Source organism: Talpa occidentalis, unplaced genomic scaffold, assembly GCF_014898055.3.
Source record: "Talpa occidentalis isolate TD23 unplaced genomic scaffold, MPIMG_talOcc4v2.1 talOcc4.4, whole genome shotgun sequence".
NCBI lineage: Eukaryota > Metazoa > Chordata > Mammalia > Eulipotyphla > Talpidae > Talpa > Talpa occidentalis.
The window spans coordinates 58,906,659-58,920,018 of record NW_023604295.1 but is presented as its reverse complement, the minus strand read 5'-3'; the positions used below and the strand labels follow the sequence as shown (position 1 = coordinate 58,920,018).

At 35.4% G+C, this 13,360-nt stretch overlaps 1 long non-coding RNA gene across 2 annotated transcripts in view; it reads right to left on the bottom strand.

The window, feature by feature from the left end:
- Positions 1 to 6,906, bottom strand: part of LOC129146746 (uncharacterized) — a 421,527-nt gene extending 414,621 nt beyond the window's left edge. For both annotated transcript variants that reach the window (XR_008553891.1, XR_008553890.1), the window contains exon 1: positions 6,488 to 6,906. This is a non-coding gene — a long non-coding RNA (uncharacterized LOC129146746). The remainder of the gene's footprint in view (positions 1 to 6,487) is intronic.
- Between the last annotated feature and the right edge of the window lie 6,454 nt (positions 6,907 to 13,360).

Here is a 13,360-nt window from a genome sequence, read left to right as displayed (position 1 = left end):
CCTTTATGTTATTTATCTTACTAATCTACTTTTCTGAATGCTAGTTAGAAGAAACAAGATCTTTTTCTTTTGCCAAGGAGACCCTCTGGCTTTCACACTTAGCTTTAATTGCTGAATAATCACCTGAGCCTTTTATTTGATTAAAGTATCTATTGCCTATAGCAACCACCAACTAATTCTATAGAGGCTCTAATAACTTTTCCCCATAATTCTGATGCCTGATACATTTCACCTCCAAGGCACATTTATTTTCACTACAGCATACCATCCCAACACCTTCAAACTTCTAAAAATCACACTGTTACTGTGGCAGGCAACCAGGAATAAATTCAGTTTAAAAACCATTTTGCAGTGTGTATTTCTTTCACTTCTCTCAACAACTGCCATAGTTTTGGTTTCCCGGTAAACAGGATGTGAGAGGCAGATCTGTGTTCATGAAGTTTAATGGGAAGAGAACTCAGAAACAACACTTGTAGAGGAAAGAAGAATAAGCAAGAGAGGAGCTGTACAAAGAACTCAATTGCTCCCACAGAGCAGTCGAAAGCTGGGGAAGTCCTTTAGAGTATTGCAACTAAGATAAATATGGTGACTCTTCAATCCCTGCAGGGAATAGTCCCTAGATGGAAGCTGCCTCCCAAGAGCTGGTACATCGTTCAGAAAGTTAGATTATTATTATTTAGGCAGGGTCAGTGAGAAAGTCATAGGTGTAGGCTATCAGTAGGCAACATTCCTAGACCAGAGAGATGAGTGCATCTCTCTGGAGGTGGCATCATTATTTCTCTACAATATCCACTGCAGTGGCTAATGACTCCAATGGTACTCCAAAATATTGCCTCATTGTTATTTATCCTACAAATTATCCACTTTTAAACATTACTGATAATTTCTAAAAATGCATTTGCCAAAGGTAAGCTCTTTATCTCTGGTTGGAAGTTGCATTGTATTGCACTTTTAAAGTTAGCAATTACTGACCATTAAAAGAGAGTAGATTTAATTCAGATAATCAATTTACTGCTAAAGAATGAAGTGGGATTTTATTTGGTCTTTCTTCTCTGTTTACTTATTTATCATTACAATCTCCCTCTCTCTTCAACTAGAGATGTTCCATTTTATGGACTTTCTCTAGTCAAGCTTCTTGGGTCTTTTGTTAAATCGCTTACCTCCCACAAATATGATGACTGAAGCAGATAGTAAATTTATTATCCATTTGCATGATAATTTAAGATCTGTAATTTGAAGTAGCCTAGAATTTCAATATATCAGAAAATGTGTGTAAAGCAAAACATATTCCTCTGATAATCTAAACAGCTCTTCGAGGATTAACACTTTGTCTTTCCTATCTTCCCCAAATATGTAACTTTGCTTATCATTCACTTCTATAATTGCTTAGGTAACATTTCAAAGATTGACACATATTTGTTGTAGAAGACAGGGAATAATGGATTATAGCACAGGGTGGAAAATACCTAACTACTTGGGAAACAAGTAGTCTTTGATATAATTATGATACATGAAAGGAAGAAGAATGAAATTTCCTATAGGATATTCTGCCTGAGCCCACAGTTTCAAATTCACTGAATAAAGTTTCCTCATGGTTTCTATCACAACATTGACCTGTATGTATATCTATATTCCTGAGTAGTTAAATCCCTTTAATCTATGTTTATGTTTATGAGTATTTCAATTAGATGGTATAAAATATTACAAAACAGCTATTATAACATATATCAGGGACACCATATCCTTTAGAAAATGTTAAAACAAATAAACAGAAATTGATATATGATAACATTAATTTAGATTACAAGAAATAGAAATGCCAAGAGAGCTTATTTTAAAATCTTTCTGGAAAACTGTAGGCTCCAAGTTTTGCTCTTGCTAACCTCCACCTCCTAAGTTTGCTACAATATGATTACTTAAGCAATTGTGCAACTCAGGGCAAGTCCATTAAGACTACAATAGTATATGTATACCCATATATATATATATATATATATATATATATATATATACACACACACATTCATGTATGTATATATTTATCTCTAAAATGCTTATTCATACACAATATAGGACATATCCCCATTGTTTTCTTTACTGATTTTTTTCCAGTTGCTTGTTTTTCTAATAACTATAGAAAAGATGAAATTAAATTAAAGAAAAAAAAGAAAAAGTGTTCAAAAGAAGGATACATACAAAATACTTCTATTAAAGTGAGTATTTATATCCATGCAGGAAACTAATAAAATTCTAGCAATGTTAGAATAACATTCATACAACTTACAAAAATTTGAGAGGAATTTTCATTCTAATAACATTGTTTTACTCTTACCAAAATTAATTTAGGATAAGAATCCACATGAATCAATAGTAGGTACCCGACCTGAAATGAAGTGATTGCTTTAAATGATTTCCAATACATCATATCTTATTATATTAGGATATGACAGGTTATGCTGTGCTTCATTGGGTTACATAATATCATTTTGAATATAACTCCAAGTCTATCTAATATAAGATGATGAATCAGGAAATAAAATGACAAGACCTCATTTACTTCTAGGTCTTAAATTAGATTTTTCTATCCGTACAAAAGAAAGCAAAGAAACCAAAATGGCTACCAGGAAGGCTGTCTTATTCATGTCAATGAGCAATTCACAACTATAGTCCCTACTTCATTTTGGGCAGAAATATCTGATGTCTTTGTAAGAGCTGGCATAAATTCTACAATTTCTATGAGAATGGACTATACCTGGTTTTATACAGGTTTGGGGGTGGTTATGATACAGACAGAAGCATTCTGTTACTATCAGGGAATCAGAATATTACATTCAAAAATCATTATATAATCCTAAAACACCCTAGAGCCTTGCCAGATCCCATTACAACATACATTAAGTGAGGAAATAAACTTCATGGGGATGTATAAGAATAATCTAGTAATTCTAGTAACTGAGATTGTGGATTGGTATATATTCTACAATATGGACACAAATAATGACAAAAACTATTTTTAATTAAGAGGAGGAGAACATGTTTTATCTAGTTTTAAACTCCCTCTAGTTTCATAGAGAGTAAATATCAAACTGCATTGCAACATGGTAATATTAAAAAATCTCATGACTAAAAATACTTTATTTTTATTGCCTAGGGAGTGAGCAAGGTAAATTTAAGAGGTATATGTCCAAAGGCATTACAGATAACTTTGTGTGAAAGATATGTCAGTGGATTACTGGTGCTGAAATATTAAAAGCCTTATTATAAATCAAAGAAAATTTGACATTTAATAATGCAGATAAAAGAAGTTTGGAGACAGCATAGTTTAATTTAGCTAATCCTGTACTTCTCAGATATGGCTTCCCAAGTCACACACTCATTATATATCATAAAAAATTGCTTTCTATACTTGTTGCCAAAGATATTTATGGATTACAATCATTAACATGTGTTTTAAGAAAATTTAGGTGCCATATACTACTTTAGTCAGATAAATCAATACTATTTTCAGTATATAGAAATAATTTTAGTGTCAATGTTCTGAATGCACTCCAAGACAGATGACAACAATCCATCCCATAAAAGTCCTGCTGTTGTTTCAGATTCAATGTACTGAAATGTAATTGGCAAATACCTTTACATTATCCAACCTAAGGATAACTTCCCTTGATGGGTGGTGAAGACAAATATCCTGTCATCAGCACCAACTAGGTGATTCTTTTAAATGGAAGACAGTAGTACAATTTATAGACTTACATTTTAACAAAATTGATATTTAACCATAGCCAAATTAGGAGGTTGAAATAAGTAACACAGGCTTCTAAAATACATTATCATATGAAATTACTTCTCAATCATTTAGTTTTATCTCAAAGGTGTACTAAGCTGCTGAATAACCAAGAGCTTACTTCCTCTTGCACTTTTTAAGTTGCATGAAGTTTTGAAAAGGATGGGTGTATTTATTTTGCTGATTCAATTAATATCATTCATCATTCATCTGAAGATATCAGGAATATATTACTGATTTTCAGAAGATATATACTCCATGTTAAAAGTTTTAGATGTCATATTTAGACACACTACCTACTTTTTTTCACTCTTGTGCCATCTGCATAGAAACAAAAAAAAAAATTTCTCTGCATCAGCTTAGCAAGAAAAATTTTGCTATGAAATAGAACTTGTGTGTCATTGAGTCTCAAATTTTGTTTCCTTCTGAGACTTTAGTCATAGTTTTGTTTTAGTCTATTTACTATTGCAGAGGAAACATTTGTTTCAACACACACAAACACACACAAACACACACACACACACACACGAACACCCTCATGCCTGTCAATGGTCCCTAACAAAAAGGCTCCTGATTATTTATTTTACCTAATTGGCTTATGCATTTATAATGTTGAGGAGAACTGGCTATCGACAAGTTTATCAAGCCATAGTACTTATATACAAAGTTCTAAAACAAATCTTTTTAGTTATTTTCTACAGACAATTCTTTGTTCCTTTATAAATAGGCACATAGAATAAACCCAATCAAATTGTGACTAGAAAAATAAAAAAAAAAGTATTTAGAATCAAAATGAGCACAAATTTCACTGTAAACTAACAAATGCTCCCCATTTTTAAATGAGAACAAAGAAAAATTTACAAAGAATTATGTGAACAAAAAGTACAACTATGTATCCTATACAAATATGGAAACAATAAAGCTTCTAACTGAAAACAATGTTTCATAGAAGAACGTGCTATTCAATTTTACAGAATTATTTATTGAATATTAAAATTCATGGTCGGGGTGGTTTCCTGCTCAATAAAATGGTTTGTTTATATATTCAATCATACTGGAAATAAAATGTGTTTTGCCAAACCCATATTTTAATACTCAATAGATATGCTATTATGTATACATGTCACATATAATATTTGTTTTATATACATATAAGGATGCCTGCATATATATAAAATCACTATCTATACAAGTCAACTGAATGAAATATTGTGAATTAACATAATAAGGATAGTTTGCTGATTAATTATATAAGGTGTGATAAAATAATTAATAATAAACAATACTGGGTATTCTCTTTTCAGCAAGCATAACAAGTTCTTTGCAAATTTATTATTGTATTATAAACATGTGATAGTAAATACAAAGTAATAATTTGAAGTTTTTTTTAAGAAAAAGACAAAAAATGATTTTATATTAATAAGGAAGTTGTCAAATCAACAGAAATTACCCTTTCCTTAGTGATGTTTCACTGGTACATAGGGTTTTTTTGGAAACAGTAAGTTCTCTCAAAATACTTGAATTCAAAATATCATGTATTGTTTTGATCAAAGATAAAGCAAATGGAAAAGGAAAAGGTCTACATCGATATTACTACTAGTACAAGAATGTTATTCCTGCCCAATTCATACAATAAATCAGAAACACAGGCTTAGAGCACATGGCAGTTAAGTATCATGACAAAGAAAATGTGATTTGATTGTAAAGTGTAGGTAACTTTTACTTATAATAAACCATTTTAAAGGAAATTGCCCTCTCTAATTTAGGTTTCCCCCCTTTAAAGCGATGAATACAACTGATGAATTACTAAATTTTATTATCACTTTTACCCTATGTTGAATAAATCCCAAAGCAGTCCTGAATTAGGCTAAATATCTCAAAAATCAGAAATTCCACAACTTGTAGTCCAGTTAAATTTTCTTTCTTAATGATCATTTAAGTGTATATTTTAAAGCACCCACAAAAATGTTATGCATAGATTTCATATATATCATAATAAAAGTGGGATGGACAAGTACATAATCTGTTATAATCAACCAGAAATACTTGGGATTTCTATATATTTGAGATTGTTGTGTGCAAAGAAGTTGTTGGAAACAAAACTACATTGTCTCTCTTTATACAAGGGGATGCTGCTGAAAAGGAAATAGAAAGAAGATCTGATCTAATAATCCCTTTGTAAATATGCCAATGACAGCCCTTCCCACAATAATACATGCGGTATCTGGCAGTGGGAGAATCCTTGTATTTTATTTTATTTTTTTAAAATTTATTTTTATATTCCTTTTGCAAGATGTACCTAGTTTGCTCAGGAAAGCTTATGGGAAATAAACAGTATTTTAGAATTTATTGTGACGTTTCTGGAGAAATGTACAAAACTCTGTACACATAACTTGCAGGTATTTTAAGAATAACTCGCTTTGATGGAAATGATGACCTACATTGTCTCTGCATATCCCCCTACCCGCACCCCGCGCCCCGTGTTTGTTCCATCCCCACACCCCAAATGTGTACAAGGTGAGAACCCCATTACTTCATGGGTCATGGTTAGTAATGTCAATTAGTAAGGCCAGCAGGGAGCCGCACGGTTAGTACATTGGAAAGCCCTGACTTTCATAGCTTCACTGTGACGCATAGGGAATTACCTGGTTGGAAGGAGATGAGCGTTACCACCGGTTTGCTGGGCAAACAGGGACAACTTACCTCTCTGATCTGGGCCTCAACCTCTTCATCTGTGAAAACCTCGCCTGACGTATTCAGTCTTGGATGAGGCCCTCCCAGAAGGGAGTGCAAGAAGAGATGCAGTTTTTCAGGAAAAGCAGAAACTCCTGGAAGAGCAGAATTAGGGTTCCCCCTAACAGATCTTCGTGCACTCCAGAGGCAGCTAAAGGAGGTGCGGGCACATTCCTCATGAGGGCCAGTGAGCCACGAATGACAGGGCCTCTTGGGGTCTGTGGGCGGCCTGAACCCCGGCCAGCCGATTTTGCTCAGTCCATCATGAATGAGGTTCATGCAGTGTGTGTGTATGGGGTAGGGAAGAGGTCTGGCTGGTGCCTCGTTGAGGGGTAATGGAGAAGGACAGCGAGCCCCACAAGCACCAGCTCAAGCGTCGCCGCTCAGGGGCCGCGGGCCGCGTCTGCGCACTGGCCGGAAAGCCTGGCGCGCGTGGTGGAGCGCAGCCGCCGTGCGCTCCCGGGCACTGGGCGCGCCCTCGCTGGCGGCGGAGCTGTGGCTGTGCTGCTAGAGCTGACCGTGGGCAGAGGTAAGGGTCGTGGCCTCTTAGCTGGCAGCTTTAAGGCCTCCTCCTCTTCACTCCATTTTCCTCTGGTTGCTGCTGCCAGGTCAGCTTGTCCTGTGTTCCTGGTGCGGGCCACCGAGCTCTTCTATGACCGCAAGGCTACTAAGTTACTTTTGCCTCCTGTCACCACATCGCGGTACACAAGCCTCTAGAACACGAGGCGGGAGTCGGAGTCAGAGTGTAAGGTGCACTTGCAACCATTTTCACTGGCACAGACTAGATGTGGGATGATGGCGAAAAGGCAGACTTGTTCAGGGACTCTTCCTCCATCTGACCTGTGGTTGACATGCTCTTGGCAGTATCTACAAGAAAGACCTCACCCTGCTTCAGCAGGCAGCGTACTGGGGACTGACCCAGGGGCATAGGTGGCTGTCATTGTACAGGTGGTCACTGACATGTGGTAACAGAAATATTTCTGTAATTCAGGGAATCATTTCAGGTATGTCACCTTTCTTCACTGTCAATCAGCCCTTCTTCACTGAATTGTTTGCTAGTATCCTTATTGAGATTCAGGTATTGCACCTGGCCAGCAGGATATTGTGTCTGACAACAATGAATTGATTGGATCTTGGTAGGTAGACTGGGTACACCATAGATACATGATATATAATGTAAAACAAAACAAAGCACAAGTAACCCCTTAAAATAAGAACAGATGTTCACAAGGAGAATTCTACAATGAGATATCTATGTAACTTAGAGATAATAATGAGTAATTATTTTCTTAGATTATAATAGAATAATCAGGAAAATAAGAAAGAATTATAAGAAAACTTGAGTTTCATGAGCATTATAACCACATTAAAGGTAAAACAAGTCTTTACATAAAATATAAGGTAAAAATTTTACTCATGATGTAGAAAGTAAATTCATAAGAAATAAGGAAATGATAAATATGGTAGACATCCCACTAAAACACAGTAGAGCATTGTCAGCAATATCTTGAAAAGTTTCCAACACAAAATTTAAAAATAACAAGTATATTTTTGAAATGTTACAAAAATATTTTTTCAAAATAAAACATTATTAGTAGTTTTCTAACTCACTTTTAGACTGAATCACAAGCTCAAGAATAAAATAGCATGTCCACAAATAACAGTAATTTTGCTGAGCAGTGAAATTGCATAGATCAAGAAAAATCTAAAACATTGTTTTATATGTAGAAATACATTTTAATTGTCAAAATTAAACATATAGTAAAAGCATTTTGAAATGGTCAGCCAAAGGAATTATATTAACAAGAACTAATTAAATGGCCTAAGTTATTAAAGTAAAAAATTCCTAGTTTTCATTCTTCTAAGAGAAGAATTAGCATATTCTAATAGAAATATTGGCAGGATTTTTAAAAACAGGGAAAGTGAATTAAAAGTAAAAGGTATAACTCTTAAATCTGTCAGGTAAAAAAGCAAACCAATGACCATGTAGAATAAAACAGAAAATAATGCAACAGCAAAAATGCATGACTATAGAAGTTATGTACATAAAGTAGTAGCATATTGCTTATTAACATACTTGTAAATATGTGAAATTTCATCATTAATAATTTTCTTGTTCTCATATGTTCATACTTACACAGTTCTTAAAATTCTGGAAAAAAGTAAATGCTTGGTAGATAATATGATGATGACAATGGTGATAATTATTTTTTATGACATTTTTGTAAAGCATACCTAATACATACACACAGAAAATAAAAAGTAAAGAATTCTAAATTAAGCAAAAATATGTGCAATAAGTAAGAGAATAAGAGGGCATGCATTTTATATCGATGCTTTACAGAAAGAATTATGTAGTGGAAAACAGGCAGATAGAAAAATCAGTGATTTGATTTATATTTTTTTTAAGATTGATTTACTTATACAAACTGGGGTATAGTCAGAGGCACAGGAGGGTGAGAAAATTCACCAGAGACAGAGCGGGGAGCAGAACAGGCAGACAGACCAAAGACACTGCTGAGGGGAGGAGCGGGCAAAGCACAAGAGGTCTGCTGCGCCATGTGGGTTTCTCCCTGGCCTGCCAGGAATCGAACCCACGCTGCAGAGGCTGCGGACAGCTTCACAGCACAGTGCTCAACCCGTTGCACCACCAGGGAGGCCCTTGATTTGTCTTTTAATAGTCTAAGACTCCTGTAGAACAGAAAGGTTATATATATATATATATATATATATATATAGAGAGAGAGAGAGAGAGAGAGAGAGAGACAGAGAGAGAGACAGAGAGAGAGACAGAGAGAGAGACAGAGAGAGAGACAGAGAGAGCTACATATAAGATATTGTGTATATTAAAGATTTATTTATTTATACATGCAAGAACTGGGGTACAGGCCACAGGTGCAGGGGTGTGAGAGGATTCACCAGAGACAGAGTGGGGAGCAAAGCAGGCGGATTGGTTGAAATACACTGCTGAGGGGAGCAGTGCCCAAGACAGGAGAGGTCTGCTGCGCCATGTGGGTCACTTTCCTGGCAGGGGATCAACTAATGCTGCATTGCCTGCAGATACCTTCATCGTGCTGCCACCTAACCCCTTGTGCCATCAGAGAGGCCCAAGGAACAGAAAGTTTTGTAGAACAAAAGCAATAAACAGTAAGGAATGCCAATGAGTCAGATCTTCTCTATCTCAAGAATATAGAAAAGTTTCTTAATCTGGGGAGAGAAATTCTGAAGTGCCTAAGAAATAGACTACACTAGTTAGATGGAGTGCAGAATTCTCAGATAATTTTTTTTTTTTAAGATTTGTTTATTTATTTGTACAAGCACTGGGTACAGTCGAAAGCACAGGAGGGTGAGAGAATTCACCAGAGCCAGAGCGGGGAACAGAACAGGCAGACTGACGAAATACACTGCTGAGGGGAGCAGCGGGCACCGCAGGAGAGGTCTGTAGCTTCATGTGGGACCCTCACCAGTGGCTGGGGATCAAACCGGCGCTGCAGAGGCTGCAGGTAGCCTTGCAGCCCAGCGCTCAACTGCTGCACCACCAGGGGAGGCCCTCAGATAATTTTTTGGAATCTAAGAATGAAGAACCTCTCCGCCTCACTTCCTAGGTGTGACTGGTAGTTGTATTAACATTCTATTGAAGAAATAGTTCTATAATGTAAGGGACCCATAAGTTCACAGATTTTTTTTTTTGCCTGTTTTGAGAAATAACTGATAATCCCAACAACCTGAAAGAATGGCAATGAAGAGCCAGAAAACCCTCTGGATTGACAGAACTGCTGGAATCAAACAGGGTGAATCAGTAGCAGTATGCATGATATAATGACACAGTTGCTTCCAAAGTGATGTCATTGTAGAAAATTGTCTAGCAAGAATGAAAACTCCAGTGTTCCTTACCCTTTACCTTAAAACATTGATGTCATGTAAGTCCACTTGGAAAAGTGTGAAATAGATCAGTAGTGGTGGAACCCACATTGATTTGAATTAACTTTTGATATATGGAAAGAACTGGTACTCATAATACAAATTGAGTTTCCAACGGCATGAAAGAAAAAAGTTCTCATTCTTGGGCCTCCCTGGTGGCGCAGTGGTTGTGTGCTGGGTTGCGAAGCTGCCCGCGGCCTCTGCGGCGCCGGTTCAATCCCCGGCTGCTCCCCAGCCACCGGAGGAGGGTCCCACATGGTGCGCAGACCTCTCCTGCCGCCGGCTGCTCCCCTCAGCAGTGTGCTTCGGTCCTTCTGCCTGCTCTGCTCCCCGCTCTGGCTCTGATGAATTTTCTCACCCTCCCGCGCTTCTGACTGTACCCAGTGCATGTATAAACAAACAAACAAATAAATAAATAAAACATGCCTCTATAAAAAAAAAAAAAAATATTTAAAAAAAAAAAGAAAAAAGTTCTCATTCTTGTATATTTGTTGTCTGATATGAAATTTTGTATTGATAACAACTGTGTAATTGTGTATGAATATATGCCAAAATAAAGGTAGACTACATTTATCAATTATATAATTGATATCTACTTATAAAATTCAAGCCAATTAGCAAAAACAATAAATAAAGTTGATGAGTTTATAAATATACAAATTTTAAATAGTCCCTTAATTATCAATACAACCAAAAAAAAAAATGAACAAAAATATTCAGCCTCAGGAAATAAAATTGTCATGTACTTAGAAATAAATTTAGCAAGAACATTTTATAATTTAAAGGATAAAATTACTTCATAAAATATAAATATTACTGCAAAATAAAAGGATCAGAAGAATAACTTGCTAAATTTGCAAATTTAATCAAGTGCTTTAGAAGGTTTGCTGAAGACAAAATACAAACTATAAAATCACTATCATTCATATATACAAAAGTAACCAGGTAAAAATTTTAACCAAAAGAAATGCATTTAATAGTACTAATAAAACAATGTGTTTAGAAAATAAAAGCATTAAATTTGGGCCTCCCTGGTGGCACAAGGGGTTAAGACACAACCTATGACTATCTGCAGCCACTGCAGCACAAGTTCAATCCCGGCCTGGATGCCCACTGCTCCCCTCAGCAGTGTATTTCCGTCGATTTACCTGTTCTGCTCCCCACTCTGTCTCTGGTGAATCCTCTCACCTCCCACACCTCTGGCCTGTACCTCAGCTCTTGTATACATAAATAAATAAATCTTTTTTAAAAAAGTGATAATTTTTTTTCAGAGGAAAAGAAATAATGAAAAGGTGATGATGGGCTAGATTACAAAAAGGAGAGACTTCCTTTTTTCCTTCATTGAAGATATAAGTGGAAGTAAAATCATTTACTCAGATTTATAGCTTTAAAGAAAATGGAGTAACTTGGGACAGACTAGCCAAGGTTTCATCTGAGAATAACTAGAACATCTGAATGAACTACAAAAACTGTCTCTGGAAAGGAACCAATCTGGAATTATATAATAGGGAAAGTATTTAAAAAAATTAAAACACATTTAGAGAAACAAAATACAATATTTTTCCCCTAGTTGATTTCTACTAAAAGAAATGACAGTAGAGTTTTCCAGTAAGGAAAAAGAAAATAGATCCCTCAAAATTGGGAAAGGTAAGCAGTCAATATAAATGTACACTGACTATCTAAAACAACTATTTTAATATCTTATGTACTTTAAAATAAAGGCAAACAGTTGTAATAATACAAAAAGGAAAGAGGAGGTAAATATTTTAAAGGCTCTAAAATTCAAACATTATTTTGAAGTAGTAAAAACAAAAAAAAATCATACGCTAATAAGTTATATAAATTACACAGTAATCATTTAAGTCATTATTTTGAGATAATCACAAAAAAACAGGAAAATAATATATACTTAAGTGATTAAATGAAAAGTACAAAGATAAGTGATTAATCCAAATTAAACTATGAAAGTAGATGAAAGAAGCAATGTCCTGATGAATTATTCATAGTAACTGTAGTAATGCTAGATAAAGTAGAATGTTAATCTTACTAGAATTCTGGACAAAGTGTAAGGCAAAACACCTTTCTACAGCTAGAGGGATGTGATGTATAATTTTATCTGTTAATTTGACTGAATTATGGATATACAGATACCTGGCTAAACGTTATTTCTGGGTATTTTTATGAGGGAATTTCTGGATGAAATTAGCATTTAAGTTGAACACAGTAAAACAGCACCCCCCCATAATGTGGGAAGGCATTATCCAATCCAGTGAAGGCCTCAATGGCACAACAGCCTTGAGATAGGAGGAATTCACCACTATTGCTTTCTATCTGCTCACTTGAGTCAAAATATCTCATATCATCGCAGGTTCTTAGACTGTGGTTGGACTTACACCATAAGTCCCCCTAATTCTCCGGTCTTCATGCCGAGACTGAAAGACATCCCTAGTTTTCCTAGATCTTCAGCTTGCAGATGACAGATCATGGGATTCTCCGCTGTTTATTCATGTGAGTCAATTCCTATAAATGAATGAATGAGCAAAATATTAAGGTATATAATGAGCATATTTATTTAAATAGGTATATATCTATATTATGTGTTCATATACTACTAGTTCTGTTTCTTTAGGCAATTCTGACTGATACGTTTTTTATAATGATAGTGAACTCTTCCATTCATCAGGAGAATTCTAAGCGCTATTCATTCCAATAACATAGCTTCCAAATATAAAGCAAAAATTATAAAAAGAACTAGATCAATAGAAAAATATTAGAAGATATTAATCTCTCTCTCTTTCAAAAGTTGATTAGCTGAGTAGGTTTTTAAAAAAGAGGAGGCCAGTAGAATATGGTGGAGTGTTATTAGTGCTTTGGTGATAGACACAGTGTGGTAACATAAATCTAAGGAGGTTGAACCTATAC